At 35.8% G+C, this 12,696-nt stretch overlaps 1 protein-coding gene across 1 annotated transcript in view; it reads right to left on the reverse strand.

Annotated features, from left to right (window-relative positions):
- The window catches only part of luzp2 (leucine zipper protein 2), a 157,026-nt gene that overhangs the window by 79,086 nt on the left and 65,244 nt on the right, over nucleotides 1-12,696 (reverse strand). The window lies entirely within an intron of this gene.

Consider the following 12,696-nt stretch of genomic DNA (forward strand, 5'->3'; position numbering starts at 1 on the left):
AACAATGAAAGTGAAATTGAATTGAATTGAATTGAATTGAATTGAATTGAATTGAATTGATAATATCAAAATAGAGTTATTAGTGCTATAGTGGTTTGTATTTTTCTAAGATGACTTAATTTAAGGCTTTTAATTGTAAGCTTTTTATCAATTAACATAAATATTTTTAATAGTTTTAGTTAACAATAAGATCAGTTTTTTTGCCAGTTCGGTGAATATTCCTTAAGGTGAGCTTATTCACGACAGTAAATTCCTCTATAGGCATATACTTTAAAGTCTTGGCTACAAAAAAAAAACTGTTGGCATTTTCATCACTAGGACACATGCTGTCACACTGTAAAGGGCAAGATGTCACAAGAACCTGCATTTAGCTAAATTTAAACAGATTGTAATTGCACTTTGGACATTCTTGAGACAAACCCCTTGTGACAACATCTCTGTGTGACAACAAGCCCTTGTCTCCATATACTGATTATATAGAGCAAACATTAGAAAATGGTAGAGTTACAGTATGGCTTTATCATCACTGGAAATTACAAATAGAGCCGTCGTGCTGCAGAAAATGTACTTTCGAATTGGTCTTCTCAATAATACACTTATAATATGTGTCCCTGGACCATTTTTGAAACTGAGATTTATACAAGATATGAAAGCTGAATAAATAAGCTTTCCATTGATGTATGGTTTGTTAGGATCTATTTGAAACTATTTGAAAATCTGCAAACAAATCAAAATATTGAGAAAATTGCCTTTAAAGTTGTCCAAATGAAGTTCTTAGCAAAGCATATTACTAATCAAAAATGTTTTTAGATATTTACAGTAGAAGATTTACAAAATATCTTAATGGAACATACTCTTTACTTAATATCCTAATGGTTTTGACCTATACAATGTATTTTTGGCTTTTGCTAATATATACATATATATAAATATAACCGTTCTACTTAAAGAAATAGTTCACTTTCAGAACAAAAATTTACAGATAATTTAGTTTTCCCCTTGTCATCCAGGATGTTCATGTCTTTCTTTCTTCAGTCAATGAGAAATTATGTTTCTTGAGGAAAACATTTCAGGATTTCTCTCCAAATAATGGACTTCAATGGTGCCCCCAAGTTTGAACTTCCAAAATGCAGTTTAAATGCAGCTTCAAAGGGCTCTAAATGATCCCAGCCAAGGAAGAAAGGTCTTAACTAGCAAAATGATCTGTCATTTTTGAAACAAACTCACTATTTATGTACTTGCTAACATCAAATGCTTGTCTTGTCTATGTCTGCGTGAACTGTGTTTTTTTTTTTACTGGTTCAAGGCAGTTAGGGTATGTCGAAAATCTCCCATCTCGTTTTCTTCCCCAACTTCAAAATCGTGCTACAGTAAATCGCTGCAGAAGTACCGACCCAGTGTTTACAAAGTGAACATGCAAAGAAGATTAAACACCCTTTACAATATAAAAAGGTAAAACAGCGATGTAGGTTGATTTGAAGTCGAAGAAGAATACGCGATTGGAGTTTTTCCGACATACCCTAACTGTATTGATGCGGATTATAGAGATGAGACAAGACGAGCATTTAAGGTTAAAAAGTATATAAATTGTCAATTTGTTTTGAAAATGACTGACCATTTCACTAGATAAGACCCTTCTTCGTTGGCTGGGATCATTTAGAGCCCTTTGAAGCTGCATTTAAACTGTATTTTGGAAGTTCAAACTTGCAGGCACCATTAAAGTTTACTATATAGAGATAATTCCTGAAATGTCTTCCTCAAGAAACATAATTTATTTACGACTGAAGAAAGAAATGAACATCTTGAATGCAAAGCAGTGTGTAAATGAACTGTAAATTTTTGTTCTGGAATCCTTTAAGGATGTCCTCCACACAGGACATGAAAGAGCATACAGTTGGTTGATTCTAAAACAACCAGCATAGAACAAAATGTATTATGAACTGGTGTAGCATTTGCCCTGGGGAGTAAACATTGCATCACATCTCATTAGGATCTACACATGAAATACATGTAAGGTCACACCTGTCATGGTTCCCTGCTGTGCACAGGGCCCTGCAGGATGAATAAACATCTCCTAAAGACTACGAGTTCTCAGGACGGTGAATGACAGGAGTACGGACCTTATCTGGTCATCAGGACGGCACTGCCTTCAGACCCCCCTCCCACGCCACCGGCCTTGAGCTAAGCTTATTATGTAAAACACAGCACAGCGTGAGGGCCACATCCTGGTGACTAAACCCACATTGACGATGCACTTCATGTTTTGAAACATCTATTTTAAGCTGACTCTGTCTGCAGCTCTACTTAGAGGACAGACGTCGGGCGCAGAAATCTCCGGTGACATTGAATCAGCCCCTTTCCTGGCTGCTTTGTTTACGTCCCGCCACAACGCAGGTAGCCCACTTGGGCTGGACTGTTTCTTTCAGGAGATGAGAAATATTGCAAAAATTTCACTCTGGGTTTTAATAAATAATACCTTATACAATATTTCTAAGCTAATAATGGACCTGAGATCCTGTGGCACACATGGTGCATCTATATTTTACTAAAGTTAAGGGAAGGGAATCACATATACGCTCCATTAAATGCACTCCAACATGGTTGACTTTTAATTGTGCAGAGGCACCATCTTTAAAATCTTTACATTGTCCAATTAATCTAATTTGTAAAGTAATAGCCTAAATGATTAGAAACAAACTAGACAGACTTTCATTGCCTGCGAGGCAACTTATCATTCCGGCATTGCATGTCTATTTCATTATAATTCAGAAGACTCGCTCGGCACACTCGAAAGTAATTGAGGCGATATTTTAAAACTGTAGCGTTAGCAGCTTTTTCTAAGATGTTTTTAAAATGTGATGATTTGTTCATGCATGAATATGGAGGATTTTCTCGCTTCATGCTCTTGCATCAACAAACTGAGTGTATGCCTATTTAAATTCCTGCCCAAATTTCGCCCGTAGACGCTAATGAATTCCAATGAATATTCCCGGGTTTATATTTAGTCTGATATGATTTCTTCTGACCTGTTTTGAGAAGTTAAGACTGACACTATGAGTTAATACTGATTAATTATTGGCCCTCTGCGGATGTTTCCGCAGTGACAGAATGACCTAAGATGAATTAGCATGACATGTTTAACATATGAGATAATCCTGTAAAAAAAGTAATATAAAAGCAGAATATCTTAGAAATACTAGTCAAACTGACCATCAGAGTCCATCTACTCAATAGGTTTTGCATGAGGGCCCTGATGAACCTTTATCACCTCACTTTGGAGTTGCGTTTGCCCCCATCAGTAATGGCTGTCCCCCTCAGTGCTTTCCCATCTCAGATGGCCCATCATCCACACCACGATCAATCCCTCAAAGTGATTTGCCATTAACCTTGCCATTGTGATGGACTTCTGTGGCCAGTGGCTGTAGCCCAGCATTTTTTTCCGGTTGGGAGTTTGTTAGGAAAATAATGAGTGGAATCCCTGATGTAATCTTTACCAGTAGGGAGAACATTTGCAAGATCCACAGGCTCTAAAACGCTTGAATTACTTGACAGGGTACACTTCACTGAAAGCCACAGTTTAAACCCCGTGGAATAGGAATGTCAATCCCAGTTTCCCCAAGAGGTAGACAGCTAATTTCCCTCTCAGTACAATTATATAAGTCAATTACGTGAATACGAACAGGCAGGAAAAGAATGAACTACGTTCAGTTGGGTTCACTAATAGCATTACAAACTGACAGAGAAAAAAGCCCTTCCAAAAACTTAAGGAAATTGTCAAAATGACATTTGAATTAATTAATTAATGACTAAATTACTGTGACTAAAAGAACAACACAAATGACCAAAACCTCTATCACCAATTCACACTTACAATAATATAACTATATATATAAAAAATAATAATAGATATTATTTAAAATAATATAAATAATACTATAAAAATAGTATTATTGCACTTTATTGAGTTTATTTTTAAAATAAAATAATAAACAAAATAATAAAGTTTGATAATACTATTATATATTATTTAAAAAATTACTAGGCTATTAAATGAAAATACAATTATTTTATAGTACATTTAAAAAATACAATGACATTATTTACTTTTTCATTTTTATATGAACTTTCAGCATTTTCAAACCTTAAATCAACAAGCTTTCATTTAGGCGGTTATGCTCTGCCGAATTTAGCATTGCCGAGTGAAGTTTTTGCGAAATTGACGTGTTTCCATTGGCCGTATTTTCAATTTGCAATTGCAGTTTGTGCAATTTGAAAATTTATGATTTAATTTCAAATGGAAATCTTATACAGTAATACAAGCTGGATTTCCATCCAAAGTTGCGAATTTAAGTTATGCGCAAAAATGGAATATCGCATAAAACATTTAAGAATAAACACCATTTCCATCCAACGAGTCGAAGAGAACAAAAATGTCACTTCCTGATAAACTGGCCCTAAATATCACTAAGAAATAGGGCTGTCATTAACGATTATTTTGGTAATCGAGAAACCAGTCGATTATTCTGGCGATTAATCGAGTAATTGGAAATAATATAATTAATTTTTGTTGTAATAAAAATAGACCTAAGTGACTAATAGCCTTTGAAATTACTTAAAATACATATAATAGCAATAAGACAATAATAATTCGTTTAAATAAACAAATTGACACAGGCAATTTGCATTCCAGGATTTTTTTAATCAAGTAATTAAATTAAATCGAGCAATCATGACAGCCCTACTAAAAAGTAGGAGTAGCCAATGAATATAATATTTTTCATATATAATAAATTACCTAGACCTCAGAAAGAGCAGTCGAAACACAATAAAAGCAGTCACTGCTTTGAAAGGCGGATGCCAACTGTTTGGGTCTTGTAAGACAGTTCTGGAAGGCTATTATACAGAAATACTTTGACAACAGACTTTGCTCAGGCATTTCAGAATGACCATAACAACATTTCAGATCATGTGCAATGAGATCGGTCTGATGTTTGGTTAAGTTATTCCATCCCATAGCGCAAAGTAACATGACTTTTTTGGTGCACATGGAGGATTTATTTGCAAAATGCATTTCCAACTCCATTCGCTTTAACCCTTTGTTGCACAATTCAAAAACCACCTCAAGTTAGCTCAAAACCTTTTTGCGAATTAAGAGATTTTTTGTGAATTTTGGCATTTCCATCACTCATTTCTGACGCAATACTTCAAAATTCACAGAAAAACAGGGTGATCGAAACATGGCTACAATTAGTCAGTCTAAAACGGAGATTGTGCATTAACAAGTGCAAAGGAGTAATCTGAATTTATTTACACAGTGCAAATAAGCTGTAGTTTGCCATTTTCATAAGTTCATCTGCTCACTCAGCGATTCAAACTATAGCTGGTGACATAACTGGTAAATCTCATTAAACTAAAACTGTTACAGAACCCATCTTGTGGTCATCTCTCCCATCAAAACTACATGATGTTCTCAAGAAGAATCAATTTTAATGATTATTTTCAATTTTCTTCAAAGCAAGACCTGTAGTTATTCATTTGATATACTCATTTAGCTGAGATAAAAATTATGCCATTTAAAACTTGAAAAAGGGTTCAAAAAGGTTTTAGATTAAACTCATACAGAATAAAAACATATCACTGAAGCAAATCTTCAGCTTTCAATACTGTTAGGTGGGTAACTTGGAATATTACCATAATATTTCAGTCAGTATTTTACTCAACATTAATATTGCACAGCAGGACTTGAAGATTCCATATTGTATCTTAGATGATTTGCCAGGAACACTAACAATAATGAATTATTATATCTTTTAACAGCTTTTCCCTTTTAAATATTTTATTTCTTTAAAGGATCTCATTTATTTCTAAAGAAGCAGTACCCTTTTTTGTTTCTCATGTAACAGCACACAGACAAAAAAAAATTGCAGTTATTTACAGAGTTTACTCTTCTTGTTTTGTCCAAGAAATTGCTTTGCGGCAAGTATATAAGTATACTTCCTAAACTAAAATTGCGTTCTAGGAAGACAGATATCGAGTACAGGTTTTCAGCCTTCTCACAAACAACTTGTATAAATCACAGATTTTCTTCAAGGTCTGACTAGTTAAAACTATTTTCTAGGGCTTAAGTGTGGCTGTTCGCTTGACTGCACTGATGTGTTTTCACCAGTGTCCACAATTTGACACGTCATATCATCCAAACGAATTTACTTTAATTTGCACTCTGCCAACATCACATTTAAATTGTTATTAAAGTTAGGCCTCTGTGGGATATGGCTGTGTGAATCGTGTTACTAATGTTCCATGAACAGCACGTCGTTTGAGCTTCCCTCGCAATGCAACTTCCTCTGGTTATTTAAATCCATCAGTGAGTCCTTAGCTGTCATGTAGGTCATGAAAGAGCAGAATGTCTCTTCTATCACCTGCCAAACAAACTAGATTCTGATAAAGCCAGAATTTTTCCTCTGTAATCATTTCAGAAAGGAGAGTTATTTTTTGCACACACGTACATGGCGCTTGGTTTTATATCCTCTCGTAAGTCCAATTAAACTTGTAAAGCATGTAAATTTGTAAGCAAGGCATTTCGAAAGCTTCAAACCAAATAATTGGACGCCTTTAGAAAGACAAAACTAAATATAAACTCACTTGGGCAATTAAGATTCCCATTTTCTCTTACTTCAAAAGTTTATTAAGTCATCTACCCGTTAATTCTGCAATTTCTGACAGGAACATCAATAATAGTAGGGTTTGTGTTTGGAGATCTCCTTCAGAAATGCATCCAGTGCATGGTTGAATCGCACAGGCTGTTTTTGTACACCGAAGAGCATCAGCCCACCTTGGTCCTCTGGGAGCCAGTCCTGTTTGCTGTGTGTCTGATGTAAATGTCAGGCTCTTCGTACGTATGTTGCTCTGTTGTATTGAGCATGAATAGCCTCGGGGGAAGTTATGTCACTATCGATCTGGGGATATTTTCTTCACGCTGATGTCCTATTCTTTCTGAATGCAGTTTCAACACAGTTTCAGCACTCTTGTCGGATGCGCTCACGAGGTGGCTCTGGGAAGAATGGTCTAGAAAACTGCGCATAGTTAAAGAAAAGAACCAGCAGGAGGTGGGAACCACTTGGGGGCTCGGCCACTTCCAAGATGGCTGTATAATGACTTAAAATAAGACACAACGAGGTGTAACGTAAACTAAAACAGCTAAAAATCAAGATCGAAGACTGACACAGAAGAGAAAAAATTATTGAATAAAGTCGTTTTTGTTTTATTTGTGGACAAAAAGCATTCTCGTAGCTTCGTAAAATTAAGGTTGAACCACGGATGTCACATGGACTATTTTAACTATGTCTTTACTACCTTTTTGGGCCTTGAATGTGGTAGCTGCATTGCTGTCTATGCAGGGTCAGAAAGCTCTGGGGTTTTATCAAAAATATCTTCATTTTTGTTCTGAAGATGAACAGGTTTGGAATGGCATGAGGGTAAGTAATTAAAGGATTACTTCACTTCCAGAACAAAAATGTACAGATAATGTACTCACCCTGATGTCATCCAAGATGTTCATGTCTTTCTTTCTTCAGTCATAAAGAAATTGTTTTTTGAGGAAAACATTTCAGGAATTTTCTCTATATAGTGAACTTCAATGGTATACAAAAAATGTATATACTTCTTAACCTCAAGCCCTTGTCTTGTCTAACACTGCCATGTGCATGCGTACTCTGGCTAATTCAGGTCAATACAGTTAGGGTCGAGTGAAAACTTATTAAAAACTTATTGAAAACTTATATAAATCTTATTTTCTCCTCCAACATTAAAATGGTTCTACATTGCTGAAGAAGTACCTACCCGGTATTTACAAAGTGAACATGTAAAAAAGGTCAAATGCCCTTTACAAAAAAAGGTAAAACAGTGATGTAGGATGATTTTGAAAAAGGAGGAGAAAATGAGATGGGAGTTACATTTTTTAGAAAATGACCAATCGTTTCGCTAAAGGATCGTTTAGAGCCTTTTGAAGCTGCATTTAAAGGGATAGTTCACCCAAAAATCAAAGTTTGATGTTTATCTGCTTACCCCCAGGGCATCCAAGATGTAGGTGACTTTGTTTCTTCGGTAGAACACAAACGAAGACTTTTAACTCAAACCGTTGCAGTTTGTGTCAGTCATATAATATAATGGCAGTCAATGGTTACCAAATCTTTAAGAGTAAAAAAAAACATACACAGACAAAACCAAATTAAACCTTGTGATGATACATTGAGGTCTTGAGACACAAAACGATCGGTCTGTGTTAAAAACTGAACAGTATTTATATCATTATTTAACGTTCACTCATTGTTTACATAGTGCATATTAGCCTCTCAAAATGGTAATTACTTTTGCTTATCCTGATTCTGGCAACCGATAACAAACTAAAAGATTACGTGTCTTTGTGTGAGCTCATCTGGGAGTGTTGACCTTTCACCGACTACATTTCCAGAGCAATTTGGCGCGTCCCGCGCCGGCTGGTGTGAAGGTGCTTCCATACAGCTGAACGTTCTGTCAGATCAAAGGTAAATAATAATATAAATATTGTTCAGTTTCTTGCACAGACCGATGGTTTTGTGTCTCAAGACCTCAATGTATCGCCACGAGCCACAGGGTTTAATTTAGTTTTGTCTGTGTATGTTTTTTTACTCTTAAATATTTGGTAACCATTGACTGCCATTATATGATTGACAGACTGCAATGGTCTGAGTTAAAAATCTTTGTTTGTGTTCTACTGAAGAAACAAAGTCACCTACATCTTGGATGCCCTAGGGGTAAGCAGATGAACATCAAATTTTCATTTTTGGGTGAACTATCCCTTTAAACTGCATTTTAGACGTTCAAACTCAGGGGCACCATTGAAGTCCACTATATGGAGAAAATTCCTGAAATGTTTTCCTCAAAAAACATAATTTCTTTACGACTGAAGAAAGAAAGACAGGAACATCTTGGATGACAATGGGGTACATTATCTGTAATTTTTTGTTCTAGAAGTTAACTACTTCCCTTAATGATATAATTTTCATTTCTGGGAACTATTGCTTTAACTATTTTAATAAATATTGCCACTCCTAGTTTCTATAAAAAAAATTGAAAACCAGCAGCTCTCCCTGCAAACATCAGCAAAAAAGTAAGACATTGATATTGATTTAATGGAAACCATTCCTATAGAGACTTCTCGGGACCTTTAGCAAGTTCTGTTCAGGACCCTTTCTTTTGATGTTACAAATTGATTCGCCAGCAAGGGGAAGTTTATGCGCCCGAATAGCATGATCCAACTCTTTGAGTTTTACCCGATGCTACATAACCTACAACAGTGGGCCTTCAAATATCAATCTCCTGGGGAGGGGGAAGACATGAAGAACCCTAAATATACAACAACAACAACAGAAACACTGGCGTAAACCTTTTTAAAAGTTGTATTTTTCCTTATGCAAGCTAAAAGTAACCATTTCAAACAAACAGGCCTCTTGAGTATATCCTGAGTGTTCCCAAACTCCAGCAGCCACTCACGGCGCACAGAAAGCACTGGCTCTCTAAAGAGCAATGCGCATTAAACTTCAAATGATCTCATTCCAACTGAGAATTTGAAGCACATTTAAATTGGCTCCCATTAACAGAGTGACTCATTTCTTGTACGGGCTAAGCAAAGCCATTACCAGAATTCTCACCACAGTGTCAACCCAAACTGGCTGTCTAAATATATCAAGTCCCATTGGAAAAAAAATATATATATATAATGTGATCTATATTTAAAATTTTCTGCATTTTAAAACAGATAAGATTGGATTGTTTAAGAATTGGAGAAGTGATATAGTCTACATTGGTAATACTATCTGCTATCTATAAGAATTATGCGTGAGATACCCTTCACAGGTAATGCACCAATGTATTCAAACATTCATATGAGTTGGTCCTTGACAAGTTATTAAAGATAAGGACTATAAGGAGTCCCTCAGGATTCTAGTGTCATCCTTTAAATTAATGATTTCCTGGAGAGAGAAACTTGTTCTGCACAGAATTCATCTTGCCAAAGCTATGCTTTGTTTGATCGACAATCTCTTTGTTCCAAGAAGTTTGCATTTGTCATCCTCCAGTAGCACAGGTAATGATCAGACTGCATGATAATCATATCCACTGTCACTCCAAAAAGTATGACATATTATACATTACTCCATTTTTCTTTCTCCTGAGATATTTTTCCCTTTGACAATAGACTGTGATTACATGCCCCCTGAAGGATGGATATTATCTTGAGCTGTCATTGGTAATTATTAACACCTGTGCTCAATCAAATCTTTTTTTTTTTTTTTTTTTAAACAACAGAAATTCATCAGTGGTACACCAGTCTGGTATTGTAGCATTTTGTGACCAGATGTAACTAAACCAAGCTGCATAAAACAGCTTATAATAGCCAAGTCATGGAATGATTATATACACATTTTGTTCAAAGTGCTAAAAAAATAGAATGTGAACAGAGTAGTATGACTGAATTCACAATTCATGAAAGTCCAGTGGACACTTTACTATTCCATGATACCACAGGAGAGGAGTTGTGAATGGTGGTGAAACAATGCAACTGAACTGAAGGTCAAATGACAATGACAACATGATGAATGTAGTACTTGTAGATAAAATTTCTACTACATACATTCATACTATATTGTAGAATGCATTTTTTAATAGCTGCGAGATAATTACTTCCAAAAGAAGTACCTACTTAAAGGGCATGCAATTTAACACACAACCATTTACATTTCTCACTAAGTCTTTCGTTCAACTAATTTGTTCAAGAACATTGATTGATTAAGTAACGAGACACCTGTATGTTCTTAGAGTGGTGGAATATTTCATTCAACTGATTCATTCAAAGCACAGATTTATTCATGAACAAAAATGAGTGTCCTTGAAAGTGAGTCAGTGAATCTTTCATTTAGGAACCAAACAAATGACTGTCCTCAAGAGTGAGTCATGGAATCTTTTCAAACCAGTGACTGTCATTTTGAGTGAGTCACTGATTAATTTACTCAACTGGATCTGTTTCATTCTGAATCAAAATATCTTATATATACAACATTCACATTTAGAATCAAACAAAAAATATCATTCTTGTAAAAAAAATATATTAAAAAATAAAATTTTGATTTTTAATTTTTTGATTGCACAACTGCCCTGAAGGTTGTATTATCCACTGTGAACGTGAAATCCATTTAACAAAAAACAAACAGAACAAAATCAGTCTTCAAACCATTTGAGCTTCCATGGTGAGTCTTGGAATCAGTGCTCCGTTGAGAATTTCTGTGTTGTTCACTGGGTTGTCTGAACTTATTTCCTGATGAATCAATAACCCTGAGTAAGAAAAGTTTAGGTTCATCAACCCAGAGTTCTGGGTTTATGTGATGTTAAGTTAACCCTTTTTTCTAGATTTACCCCCAGTTAATACTGATTTCGTTTTGTTTGGATTTTTTTTTTTTTTTTTTTATTTGCAGAGCAAAACCAGGCAAGCTGCAATTAAAGGGCCCTCGCACCCGGAGCCACTTCCACACGGTGGCCTTTTATATGTGTCAAACCTCCTGCTGCCAGCTGGTGGTGCTATGACTATAACTAAATATTTGTTCTTCAGGACTTTCATCAAAGATGTCAAGTTTGGTGCAGATTTAACATTGTATGTTTGGTGTAAAACATCACATATCCTGTTGCCAACTCACGTCATGATTTTAACTGAATATTGGCTTTTAGATGTCTTTACACCAGGACTCTTATCAAACAAGAAATTTAGGGCAGATTGGACATTGCATGTCTTAGTTTGTGTAGAACTCAATATTTTCACAATTTAAAGGAACCGTATGTAAGAAATGTATTTCAGTTAATCATAAAATGGCCCTGACATGTCACTAGACATTAAGAAATCATGTTCATTTCAAATACTTATATCACTGACAACAGTGGTCCGGCCAGGATATTGTCATTTAAAAGTGACAGTTGCAGCCCACCACTGATGTTATTGTTGTCATTTTGTGTTTTGGTCTGAGGCTCCACCCTCCAGCTATCTACCAATCACGAAGTCAGTAGAGTTTCGTCATGCGGGTGGCCAGCTCTGCTCTAGTTACAGCTGCAGCTAAGAACGTGTCGGATAAAACATGTATAACGTTACGAAACCTAAAAGACCTCGTTATGAATCTGAAATACGTCGTGACAAAGTCCGAAATAAAACAAGGATTTGTATAGGAGATGCCTTTTAAAGATGGAGACGGCTGAAAACGGAGAAGAATTTGAAGACAGACGCCAACGTTGCTAATTTTCTCCTAGACAGGTAAGATTCATCTATGTTTGGCTAACTTTGCTTCCGTACACAGTGGATTTTCCACAGTCGACCGTGCTAAATGCGTTCATAAAAAGCTTTATATCGCACCACTAGCAGGGTATGAAAAAAATCTATGTTCCGACTGAAATGTGGTATTACAGTACATCTTTACGAAATATTTGGCTAATCGCCATTAGTACATTTTTGCGATACATAATTACTTCGCAAAACATCTCTCGTGAAGCATAAACATAATTAACAGAAGAAAAAAAAAATACTGTGTAGGACTCGTCACTTGCCATTGGAAGCACCTTGTAGCAGCCTAGGTTCCTGCTGGATCCTGCAGCTTAGCTGGCAACCTTGAGTCAGGGGGG

This window comes from Garra rufa, chromosome 11, assembly GCF_049309525.1.
Source record: "Garra rufa chromosome 11, GarRuf1.0, whole genome shotgun sequence".
In the NCBI taxonomy this organism is placed as follows: Eukaryota; Metazoa; Chordata; class Actinopteri; order Cypriniformes; family Cyprinidae; genus Garra; species Garra rufa.